Consider the following 13,577-nt stretch of genomic DNA (forward strand, 5'->3'; position numbering starts at 1 on the left):
GCTTTTGTGGTGATTTTTGTGGCTCTCAAGATATGATGGAAAATCTCTGTATCTTGTCATTCATTAGAACAACAAAAATCACTCTTGAATCCTGACCGATATTTTATGTTCTTTAATAAAAACTGAATAACTTTTATACTTAGATGCTCTCTGGGCTCTTCTGGATGGCTTGGAAGGTTCGGATGTTTGTGCATAAACTCAAAGAAAATGAGCTGTTGGAGTTTGAATGCAAGAGCTTCCAAATAAGGCAAATTGGAGTTATGGTGATTCCTTTTGATCCTATGTTGGCTGGTGCATGAGTAATGAACTTGTGGAACTCCTATTTGCATGTATGATGTCTCCTGAGTGGTTGAAATGATCTTCTGGTCGCCAATGTCTGGTTTGAAGTTGATTGAACCGGTTAGCTTCCAATTGAGGCAAGTATAGAACTGGTTTGGCCCGGTTCTGGAGAATGGATTATAACTTCTGAGTTCCCTGTCTATTTCTCCCAAATTGGGCTTGTTGGAAGATTGAGATCCCTCTTTAATTCTATGATGGACTTTGGTTCAGACCGCCCTTCTTTGGGCTTGAATCTCCTTCTAAAGTCAGGTACTCGCAGATGGACGGGCTGAGAAAACCTCTGACTTTTAAATTCATAACTATTTGGTCCGTGAAGCTTCTCCTGAAATTCCAAGCCTCAATTACTCCTTGAAGAGTTAGCCTTTTTGGGAAATTGGTTTCATAGACAAAATCTTTCTGGTTGTCAAGATAGGCTCCTTGGACTGAACGTCTGTCGCTGGTGTCTCCTAGGTGGTCGGTTTGGGAGGTTTGGTGAGACTCTGGTTGAACCACGAATTTCAGGGCTACAACATCTTTGCAACCTGAAAAATTCTCAGCATTCTGGACAAATATCAAGTGAATATATCCGATACTGGAGTTTCATGAACATGTTTGAGTTGATGGCTGCCTTTGTTGCAAACTTCAGACCTTGGTTGGTATGACCTTCTTCTTGTCTTATCCTGGATAAAAATTTCTTGGAAATACAAGTGCATTATATCTGTGTAGATGATTCATGAACTATATCATCAAGTGTAGGACTACCTTAGCCAATACTTGCGTAGTAGCTGGCTCCGGTTTTGCTATGGGTTCTGCTCAAAGTGTTTTGGCCGACACTTTACTCATCTTCATGGCCTTTGGATGTCACTCTTCTGGTCTAAGCAATGAAAAATTGCGTGCTCCTGATTTAACTGAAAGTTTTCTTGTTGAGGCAAGCCTCTCTCTTATGCTAAACCTTTCCTTGATTCTTTGGAACCATGAGTTGGATACCTCATTGGGTATAGTTCCTTGATTTCAGAACTAGTAAAATCCGGTGCAAATCTATCCCTCATGAATTCTTTAAGAGCTCTCCACGTTTTGATAGCTGGCTCCTTGTAAAACTGCCTATCATCTTCTTCTTGTATCTATCATTCGAATGCTTCTTCTCTATGTTGATCAATGGAAATAGCTAGCCTCTCTTCTTTCTGGATGTTGTGGTAGTGAAACCATTCATCAAGGTTCCTCTCCCATCTTAGGTAACCTCCTTTCCTGAAAATGTAAAGAGTTTAACTTTATGAGCAAAAGATTAAATCAAACCGAGAATTAACAAATGGTTGTGGGTTTTAGAAATTGGATGTGGTTAATCCTAGAAGGATCTGGTGGTTTGGACTCGACATAAACAGCCTCAAGTGAATCTCCAAATATTCTTCTCTTTCTCCTTGCTGTGTTTGTTGGCCTTGTGCCTTGCTTCTTTTCTCTAACCGAGCAATCTTGTTTTGGAGCTCTTGTAGAGCTGCGACTGTTGGCTCAGTGTGGCCTTTAGAGTTTGGCCATGTTTCTTCTTACCATTGCTTTCTTAACACAATCTCAAAGATCAAGTGGAAGTATATGAGAAGTACTGGTCGAAAAAGAACCATGTAATAATGCAAAACTAGTTAAAACTAAACCGAGAAAATATATGCAATTATGAACCGAAATGAAATAAACTATGCAAAATGATTTTTCTTTCGTTTTCTGGATGCAATATCGAAATGAAGCAATATAGAATGATAATAAAACACATGATGAGAATTATGGATAGCAAACTATTACTGATTTTTTTTTGAATTTTCTTAAGACGCAACAATTAAACCACAATATGCAAATGATATGAACAATGCTCTAAAACTATCTTTTTCTTTTTCTTTTTCTTTTCTTTTTATGCAAGCACGAAATGAAGACAATGTTAAATAATAAACACTGTGGAAAGAAATATGAGATGCAAGCTAACAATGAGTTTTTCTTGAGTTTTTAGTTTAAAGAATGCAATAAACCGAGAATATGAAAAATATTATATAACTATGATGAATAATATTTTTATTTTATTTTCTGGATTTAAAAAAAAAATGATGGAAACAAATATGGTATGCACGAAATAAATAAAATGATATGCCTTTCTATTTTATTTTTATGCAAGATTCAAACAAGAACAAATGTGGAATGCAGATTTTTTTTACTTTTCTTAAACGGAAACAAACTAACTAAATGAATGCAAACACGTTTTTATTTTCTTTTTATGGAAGAATTGAATCAAAATAAGCAACAGGTTGTCTCTACCTCACACTTTTTTCTGGTTTTCAATTTTAGATGAACAAAGACACAAAAAATGCAAAACTGTTTTTTAATGATTTTCGATTTATAAATGGGAAAACAAATGCAAACAAATATGAATGACGCAAAGATAGAGTGAACCTGATTCAGGAGCTTGAGCTTTGATACCAATGATACATGCTTGAAATCAGGGCTAGCAAGATGGTTGATGGAAGCTTGAATGGATCGACCAAATATATGATAAGGTGGGCGATATGAATGGAATGCTGATTATGAACCTGAAACAATTGCAAAATAAATGAGATGCTGATGATAATGAGAATAAAACAAGATAAATAAATAGATGATAGGATGGAATCAGGCTGCTGAACGTGTCATCAAACCTTCAACCGCAATTCCACTTTAAGCCATCATTTGATCAAGCTGAGCGTGATACACATCCAACAGTTTGATTCCACCTTATCTATCGTTTTTCTTTGTTTATTGTTATTTTTTTTATTCATATCATCAAAAGCATCTCACTTCATTTCCATTTGTTTCAGGTTTGCAAGCTAGATTCTAGACATATCGACCAATCGATCACTTCTTGGTTGATCCGATTTGAACTTCCATTACCCATCTGGACGACCCCCATTTTGGGTTGTATCAGTAATTTTCTGTTCTCAACAATCCCTCATTCCATCCATCCTTGATTAAATTAATCTCCAGATCTGCCAGCTCTTAATTATTATAATGTCTTTATAGCTATACCTAATCTGATTCCCGGTAAGATTTCTTTCATAAGTAATAAAATAAACTTTTTATTTTTTGTTCTTATTGTTTTAAACCGTTTGGACAGATATTGTTCAAATACAACGGACCCCAAATTACTATTTGATCCACATTGTTTAGATTTACAATGAACCTAAATGAGTTTTGTATTTTTTTCAGATTGTGAGAATATACTATATTGATCTACGGTTTGCGTTGATGTCATCTCCTCTTCCTAATCTTCGTTTATCATGCGAAAGAAGATACAAGTTGAGAGACAATGAAAATGACATCTACCTTTTCACTAACTTCCTACTACTTCCACTCTGAGTAAACAAAAAAAACACTGGAGAATATCCTATTTTGATATTTTTGATCTAAAAAACAATTTATTTGTTATTTTGGTCTAAAATTTACTAAAAAAACTGGCCACATGATATTTGGTTTATGGTTTAGTAAACTTATTTGATATTATAAACTTTATTTTTATTACTGTATAACTAAAAGTGTTAGTGATTTTGACGAAGCTTCAGTGGATCTTACAAGAAAATGATGGAAAATGCTAGAATTTAAAAGCTTCCCAATTAAATTTCCTTAATATATATTTTATAGTCTTAAACTAATGTATAAGTAAGAAGTTGTTAAATATTTGTATAGATAATCTAAAACTAATAAGTAAATTAGAAAGGCTATTATCATTTTTTAAATACCTCTAAATTCTTTTAAATTATTATCAGACCATCACGGCTTGGTAAATCAGAAGGAATATAATATTATTTATGTAAATTGAGCCACTTTTCCCATGATTCAATTCGTCTTTCGGTTATCAATTTGGTCTTATTTTGTCACCACCGGAGCGACGCTGGTTCACAGACATGCAATCTACTTTTTTGATTACCCACTCCTTAAAACTCGTAAATTACTATAACATCCTTGTCTCTCCTATTTTGTCACCACCCGACCGACCCTGCACTAGTGATTGCTATTCATTTCATAAATGAAATCAGATTATGAGCGTATCCATTAACGATTCGACCCTTAAAGGTTACGGTTTATGCAGCCATGTTTCGCCTCTAAGGACTAAGGCTCTTATAGGATTCGCCTATTCCCCGAAGACTAACTAGTGTCTCAATCATGTCAAACTTATAGATTCACTTTGTGACATTTATTTATCAGCTAAATGGACTAATTAACATATCTCTGTTTTCATGCTTCCTTTCGACCCGGTAGCCCAAAATTGATCCTTGTGAGCCACACAAAAGAACTTAAACCCTAAACACTTATTAAGCCCTTTCACTCTCTTTTCCGCATAAACTTGGAAACAACCAATGTGTACTGAATTAAAGTGAGACTTCAGTAAAGATACAATGCATGCTGAAAGATAGGTTCTCTGTGGAGAAGGTAAAGCTTAAGAGCCGTTCAAATATGAAACGGGCCCTTTTTAAGGCGCAATCACTAGAAATTTTGAAAGCCAGATGACATCCAAAAGTCTTTTGTTGATCATAAGTTGCGAATGTCAGGAACAGGTAAGTTCTTCAACTGCAACTGTTTGTGCATCCACTGCCAGTTCTCTGGGGTTACTTCTCCTCCAAGAGCACGGATGACTGATCCCCCACTGCATGATCCCATTTTGCAACACTCTTCCAAAGGCAATCCCCTTTATCAATCCATACAGAAACCCGCTTGCGAACAGGTCACCTGCTCCTGTAGCATCAGTTGCTATTGTCTCTCCTATGGCTGGTACTTGTACCACTGTTCAAGTTATGAAATAAAGAGTTAACTCTAAGTGAAACGTAAAGTTACTGAGTTTTAGTTTCGAAAAGACAAACCTCCTTATCATGTTTTGCAATGCACCCTTTAGACCCTAAAGTTACCACAGCCCAACTGCAATGCCTGCTTAGGACTCAAGAGCAGCCTCCGGGCCCGCTTCTTCTTCGCCCTGAAACTCACAACCTAGAGAGTCAGAGTGTACAAAAACCAGAGTAGATCGTCGCAGGGGAAGGGATAGATAAACATCGGATTACCTTAGCAGCTCAGCTGCTTCATCCTCGTTAGCAAAGCAAAGATCTATGTTACCAGACTCCAGAAGCTGTCTCAGCTCTGATCTATAATTCCGGACCATCTAATCACACAAGAATGAATGTTTATATCATTTTAATTCAAAACGAGAAAATCTCAAATGCTTAATCATTTGTAAAGTCACAGATCAAATCTCAAATGGGGGAAATTATGGATAGCTTACCTCAAAACTAGCTAAATCCAAAGAACAGAAAGACCTTCTTGCTTGGCAAATCCAATAGCTGCTTTAATTACTTCTAAGTTAAGAACTGCATATCTTAGGACCAACCACTGTAACAGAGCAAGACCATCAACATCGTTGTTTTACAATGCTGGTATTGGCAAAGAAAGAATAGAGGGAGCTAGCTATTAACCTTAGAGCCAGTGAAATCATCTTTGCTTAATTCATCAGCCTGAAAAGAGAAAAGAATTAGTTTTTACCATCCCATCTCATTCACTTAAACTAGAAACTCCTCAGAAAGGAGAATAGACAAACCTGAATCTTGACAGCACTGGAGAGACATGGTCGCATTGTTCGATTACCAGAGTCATCACCAAGCAAACACACTATATAATAAATAGAAACCAGTTAAGGAAGATCAAAACCAACTCTTTCCAAATAAAAAAAAAAGAAGAACAACTCCACAGTTAAGCAAAAAAAAACAAACCTGCCCAGTGGAACCTTTCTTCTTCCTCAACCTTGAGATGCTGACACCACTGAAACCCATATTGCTCACAAACAACTGCCCTTGTTCATCGTCTCCATAAGCCCCGATGATCCCCGTGGCTACACCGAAGCCAACACTCAATCCTCGAACAGTATTAGCCACCTTCCTCCAGCCATCTTCTTCAATGGAGCCGCGGTGACATGTGTATCAAGCTCTTTGAGTATGTGCTCTAACTCATCCTTTTGCACCTACAAAACAGAGTGTCCCTTCAAAATCGGCACTGATAATAAAGAAACACAATTTCGAATCCAGATTGCTTACGGGAATGGAGCCACCACGATCACCGGGAATTTGATCGAGCAAGGACCAATCGACGGGAGCGACGTTATCGATAAGAGCTGCTGGTTGGAGTCCAATTACCACTGGAGGAGCTTCGTGGCTATTGGGCAAGGCCTCAGCTACCATTCTCCAGAGATCTCTTTCTCTCTCTTTTTCTTTGTTTCTGTAATCTGTATTGTTGTGCAGCCTGCCTTGCCCGATATTTTTTGCTTCCCTACGTATCAGTTTATATACTCTCGGTGGTGGTGGAGACGAGGATGAAGCAGATATGTGGTTCTTTTTTACCAAATTATCCCTGAAATATGATCAAATAGTAATAGGGCCCATAATAATAGTTCTGTGAATAGATAACGCCTTTTTTTTTTTTTCTTCTTGATTTGTTTCCCTGAATGATTATTTCTCACTCGTGTAGTTGAGTGTGCATCGCATTTGGCGCCGCATATAAGAAGAGAAAGATAACAACTTTGCTACATTTTTTATTTACTTTTTCTCTTTAAATGTTCTCATATGGTTTTCTTTTGCTCAAGATATTAGCGATGCACTGGAATTATTATATGCTAGACTCATCATACTACCTTTACCACTTTGTACGTACGCAAAACAATCATGGAAAGTGAAACCAAGTTTATACACATTATTACAATTTAGTGGCCGAAAGTTTTATTTTGATTCCTGCAGAAACTGCAACTGAAAGATGGAAACCAATCACAATATTAACAAACATAAACAATAAAATTTCAACAAAAGAAATGCCGTTTGACAAAAAGAAAGAAAGAAACTAATCATAATAGAAGATACACGATACAAGATTTGATTTTATTCACACAAATAAAATAAAAAGACGACCAAGCAAGCGTAATTCACGGTAAAATACTATCAACCCCACTAATAATTTGTTGAAATTATATAAAATATCAAGGTTGGATCTTTATTCTTCATAGCAACATAGGCGCACATGAATTACCACATGCATCACTCTATTATGTTCACAATCCTCATGTTTCATATGATTCTTAATTTCAAACTAATAGCATCCAAAGTTTGTCCTCCTGACAAGACTACTCCCTAAGAAACCATGAAGAAAAGTCGAGTAAAAGCTATAATTTCAGTCTAATGTACTCTACCTGCCATTATTCAGACCAGCGGCGGAAAGATAATCTTCTTCAGACATTTCATACTATTAAGGTTTCGATCAGAAAGCATACCACAGAAAACAGTTCACATTTGAATAACGCTTGGCTTCTTTATAATGCTCTATGCTGTAGAGAGTTTAAGCTCTGGTGGAGTTTCTCTCACAATACCAAGCATCGCGTCATATTCCTCGTCTTTTGACCCTTCTCGAACTCGGTCGCATTTAGTGGCTTTGCATTCTCTGCAGCGTGAGCCTTCGCCAGTTTGAGTAGTTTTCAGCTGACTTCGGGAAAAAAAAAGTCAATTTCCTCAAGCTTCCTGAGAACTTTGCTGGTTTCCTCCCATATCTTCTGAAATATTATAAACCAATACGATAAAAAGGAATGTTTAAACGTGTCAGTAAATATGGCTGTTGAATTGGTCGAGAGAGATACAAACACCCTTTTGTATTCACATGCTGGTAATTTGGTAAACCGTAAACAGAAGAGCATTACTGATTGTTTACAATGCACTTTAACCTAATTGACCATAGTCATAAGTCTTTTAAATGAACGTTAAACTTCTATTACTTCAACTGAAAGGTGGATAAATTATGTTTTATCTAGACAGAGAAGAAGAATTCATAGGCTAGGACGGCATTTCAACTTCGCATATAATCTTTGATAACCTCAGAAATAGAGATGATTATCATAAAAAGAAACGACATTTTCAAAGATATAGCCTATGCTGTCTAAGTAGCAATAGAAGTATGTCAGCACAAATGGGGTTATGGGTCTTGAGATAATGCAAATGTTTTAGGCAAGAGTACCTCTCCAGAAGGAAGGAATTCTAGTGTTTTGTTGAACAAGCGCGCACCAGCAGCACCATGTCATGCTTTTCAACGACCACAACCGTCAAGAAGTGTCGCACCCATCCTTGATAAAAGCCTCATTTTCAACAGTACATCCATGTAACAAAGCACTATGACCTGTTATAAATCTAGTTTAAAACAATATCCCTAATGATGGGCGAATATGCATGAATATCAGACACTACAAAACAAACAGCAAGAGATTCCCACTAACCAATGATTACATTGTCCCCGATGATGATGGTATGGAGGCACTTTACCCGATTAGGTATGATTTTGCCACATGCACAAGTGAGTTGTCCTAATATTAGTTCCTGATCCAACACTGTCAGTATTCACATCCCCTGCGCAGAAAAAAAAAGAGAGAGCAAGTTTAGACTGTAGATTAGTTCACTGTTCTTCTTGGTAAGAAGTAATAGGCTTAACCATGCAGTCAGTATCAATGTTGAGTGACATAACAGCATTATGTACAAAAGGACAATCTAATTCCAAAACCATATAAACTAAAGAAAAACGAAATAACTCATACTTACACTAGTGATCCAAAAAAAATCGATATCATATACTCAAACGTTTCATCAAGAGAAGATATAGTATAGCTGTAGCATAACATTGAGAAGTCTTATACTCTTAGTCATCACTAAACCACAAAAGAAGACTAAAGAACATACATTGGTTCCCTACTCAGTTGACCTAGCTAAGGATACAGACGTCGATGATATATCTACAAGAAATCAAATCAGTCACCACCAAACACTGGAGGCATAGTAGCTTGCTCACCTCGTTGAACGAATACATACCAAATAGATGATCATCTTCCAATATGACGGTTACAAAAGCTTCCTTATCCAGAATCGGAGCCTTATCAAATACATTCATCAATGCCCGATGCCTGGATACTACAGAGATAAGCCACAATTACATATGAACAACACAATCCTATAAAAGCTGATCAGTTCATCCCTTCCGCTATCAAGTCTACAATCACGATACATCAATTCCAGATCTCTAACCTAATCAGCAGAGCTAAGTAACCTAAGCGATGGCTCTTTTTCGTACGAATTTGAAATTGGAGTGAAAACTTAGAGATACGATAAAGCTTACGTTGTTCTCGGAAGCAATTGCTGCCTGCGACATCCGAGGCGATCGAGAGATTGGCCGGTCTCTCGGATCCAAAATCAGACGGATTAAAATGCTCTGCCTAGGGTTCCCATTGGTCGTCGTCACCTTGTTAGAGCTAGAGTTAACAGGCAAGGACTCGGTGACGAAGACGAAGATGGTGGAAGTGAAGGAATAGACTATGGAACACGACGAATCCCCAGAGTCCATGACAATTAGATTGGTTTATTCTGGTTCAATCAAACCGCTATAATGGATCAAATGGATAATTTTCTCAATTTAACCGGATAAGGTCTTAAGAAAGTGATCAACGCCTAATAGTTACGCTAAACCGAATTTTATATTATAACTACATCATCTGGAAAATTGCTTTTAAAAATTTACAATTAGTTTTGTTATTTAATTATAGAATATTGCAGAATTTTCATATGTACATAAACTATGTACTATGTAAAATATAGTATATGAGGAGAGACATGGGTTTTTTTTTTTTGTTGTTTTAGTGTTTCGTATATTTTTAGCATTTTTGTAATTAGATTTTTTTATTAGTTTGTAAAAATACCAAAACTGAGTTTGAAATAGAAAAATAGTTTGGATGATGTTGGAAGTTGTCCGTTAGTGTTTCCTCGATTATTGTGTTCTAACTTCTTCTGAGCTAAGCAATATATAGAAGGTGTAACTCTAACTCATGTATTGAATCTGAGTTAACGTTATTAAAACATAAATTTTCCAGCCATTAATTTTCATCTCAAATTATTTTCTAATAGTATAAAATTTCTTCAATCTTTTTTATAACATCATCATTTATTGATTTCAAATCAATCTAACAAATTACATGGAACATGAATTACTATGGTCGTACAACTATTTGCATCCTTTATAAGTTCCATAACACTTTAAATAGAATAAAATCGGACAAAAACAGATAAAAACACGCTTCCCAATTTATTTCGTTAATTTTTTTTGTTGCCTATGAAAAAATGAGATTTCTATTTAGTAGGTAGTTGTAATCTCGATTAATTTGTCTCTTTTAAATTGTCAAATGGTTTTATTGGATTAATGTACTGATATATATAGTACTCCATATGTTTTATTATAAGTGTCGTTTTAGGTTTCGACACACGGATTAAAGAAACAATTAATTTTGTACATTTCCTATAAAAAACACTATTACCTATACACCTAACCATATTTCAACCAATAGAAAAATAAATTTTGCATAAAATTAATAAATTTTGCATTGAAAATCGAAAACGACACTTATTTTGTAACGAAAAAATTCTGTAAAACGACACTTAGTATGAAACGGAGGGAGTACAAAATTAAGGTTACTCTTAAACGATTACATCCACTGATCAAGAAACAACATGTGGCCTATTAATCAATATGTATTAACATTTAAATTTGTATTTGTTTCTATCCTTGTATATTCTGGGAATAATGTTTGTCACCACAATAAATTTATATTTCCGGTTACTTATGCTTTGCAGCTCCCTGAATATAGATGTTTGGTTGTCCCAAAATGTATATATTTTTTGTTAGATTTTATTATTTATGTTTCTATAGTAGTTATTTGTTATTATTTTTACCTTTTTTGTATATATACACATTAATTTTTCTCTACAAAATTTGTTTTGTTTTCATTAATCCTTGATCTTTTTTATCCCATATGAATAATTTTTTTTCCTAACTCTACTCGAAATGTAGTCATAAGGTTATTAGTGTATGGTGAAAACTTCGTTCATAATTTTGTCATATCATCTCTATCACACCTTTGAAATAATGTTCCTATATAGTAGTAATTTCAGTTACGGAGAAAAATAGATTTTGGACAGTAAAAGTAATCATGGTCATAAGCTGTCAAATACGTTTCCAATATCTTAATCTTGTTCAAGTCCTGGTCTTCAATCCATTTGTAAACTTCATATCGCTCTGTTGTTCAATTTTAATTGCTCGGCCTATACATCTTTGCCAAAAAAAAAGTAGACAAAAGCATCACACAAAGAACTTTCAAGTTTTTCAACGTGTTAAACTATTTCATGCTTCTCCAATTTATGAAAGGCCGTTTGGAATTTAGGGAACGTTAGATATTGCAAGCATGCAATATAACTGTCAACTTTCATCAGTTTCTGAGAAAGAGAAAAGTTAGAAAATAAATATATTGTATATATGTTTTTTTTTTTGCTTTAAATTTGGTGAATATATGTATGTTGTATTTAGATTTTAACAAATTTAGTTCTTCTTATATTTAATGACTCACATGCCCGGGGTTTTCAAATAAAATTTAATTAAATTGAGATTTTTTTATTTATATTTTAATATCTGTTATACATATATTTCTACCAATTACAAAAACATAAATTAGTAGATTTAAATTTTTAATGTATTTTTGTCTGACAAATTTAGAATGGCAAGAGCTCACAATTGGTTGTAACTTTACTATCCTATTAAATTTTCTGTAATTTTATGTTTATATAATAAAGTAAAAGTAGAAAAAAGAATAACTCATTATTTGTTATAGTTTTATTATTGGAATCATATATGATGAAAACGATGAATATAAGTTAATTAAACTTTAATTATAATCTTTGTACTCTTAATCTTAGATAATTTAGGCTTTTATATACAACAATTATTAGCTTATAATTGATTTAAACTTTGTTTTGTCTTTAAGATTATTGAATTCCAAGATAGAAAATATTATTTTATACACTTTTGACCGTATGACTTCCAAACATTACTTTTTTTTTTTGTAAACACTACTTCCAAACTAATATAGTGAGTAATATACAAAAATCTTAGTTGGAATCATTTTATTTCTTCGTACCAGTATGAAAGTTATGATATCATTTGAATTTGAATATGCTGTCTTTAAACTCATTTGCTACCAATTGAGATAGTTGAAAAGAGAGAAGTTTGATCACCTCGAAAATTCTAAATGTCCTTATTTATAGTAAAAATAGATAATCAACGTAATTTTCACTGCACATCAGTTTATTGCGTCCAAAGTATCAGTCGAGTGTTCTATTTGAGGTGTCCAGTTACTTTTTTTCCTCTCAGATTCCATCACCCTCTTTTCTTTCAGTCCTCGGTTCTGGTTTTGATCTGATCCACTTCGTTTCTCACATGCATGTTCTTATAGAGTATAATGACCACCAACGCTAAGATTCTCTTGAATATATTCTTCATGAACCATATAGTTCCACGACTCAGGATTATAAGCGAGTAAAATCAGTAAACCAAAACTAAGACCATTCTCCTTGCAAGATGCAAGAGAATCTCCCTAGTCAGTATCTATTCATTTTTGTTCCTCCAAATTTTGTTGATCATTCACTTGGCTCTCTTGAGCCTCTCTTCTTTTCTTCTCAAGATAACTTGGCCACCCAATGGTGACTCTCGGCTCTGTTTTCTCTGCAGCTTCTCACCTCTGCCACCCAATGTTATATCACTGTTTCTGTTCATGCGTATTCTTTTGCACCTCTCAAAATCTGAATATAACTGTTCTTGCAAATTTTCAAGAGTATTAGCTACGATATTTTTCGAATCAAAGGAAACATGTTAGTTCAAAGAACTTAGAATCATACAGTGTTGCAGTAAAACAGGACTTGTCTAAATGAGTTAGCTCAAGTTCAGAATACTCGTCCAGAATAGCACGCCTTGTAATGCAGCACTACATATTTTATAGCTTAGAGTCCCCGTAATATGTCTTCCAAGATATTAAAATTAGGTGACCATATTCCTTTCAAAGTAGACAAATTATATAGTGGAAATACGAACTATTGTTAATTTTATTATATTGCAACAGAACAACTTAAACATAAAAGATTTTGGATATGAAGCTTACCAGCTTTTTCTTTACTTGTCGGTTCTAACTTAACCGTTGGAGTGGTAGTGTGAAGCAACTAACAATCTGTACAGCTAACAATTATAACATAGACTGAACTGAAAAACATTTCAAAAGTTCCTCTTTCTATAAGTTAAGTTATCACCAGATGAGAGATCATTTCTTCCCTTCTTCATACTTTTGATCATGTGAATCTCGAAACAATGAGCTACAG

At 34.7% G+C, this 13,577-nt stretch overlaps 2 long non-coding RNA genes and 1 pseudogene across 2 annotated transcripts; all 3 read right to left on the bottom strand.

Annotated features, from left to right (window-relative positions):
* Positions 1 to 5,288: 5,288 nt before the first annotated feature.
* Positions 5,289 to 6,708, bottom strand: LOC106401770 (annotated as a pseudogene).
* Positions 6,709 to 8,694: 1,986 nt separating this feature from the next.
* LOC106401771 lies at positions 8,695 to 9,693 on the bottom strand. The gene is made up of 3 exons (XR_007330047.1): positions 9,505 to 9,693; positions 9,181 to 9,299; positions 8,695 to 8,744 (listed from the first exon to the last, which is right to left on the bottom strand). It is a non-coding gene; the product is annotated as an uncharacterized LOC106401771 (long non-coding RNA).
* Positions 9,694 to 12,442: 2,749 nt separating this feature from the next.
* Positions 12,443 to 13,253, bottom strand: LOC125594902. Its single transcript, XR_007330048.1, has 2 exons — positions 13,104 to 13,253; positions 12,443 to 13,017 (listed from the first exon to the last, which is right to left on the bottom strand). It is a non-coding gene; the product is annotated as an uncharacterized LOC125594902 (long non-coding RNA).
* Positions 13,254 to 13,577: the final 324 nt, after the last annotated feature.

The sequence above is a fragment of the Brassica napus genome, assembly GCF_020379485.1.
Source record: "Brassica napus cultivar Da-Ae chromosome C5 unlocalized genomic scaffold, Da-Ae chrC05_Random_43, whole genome shotgun sequence".
Taxonomy (NCBI): domain Eukaryota; kingdom Viridiplantae; phylum Streptophyta; class Magnoliopsida; order Brassicales; family Brassicaceae; genus Brassica; species Brassica napus.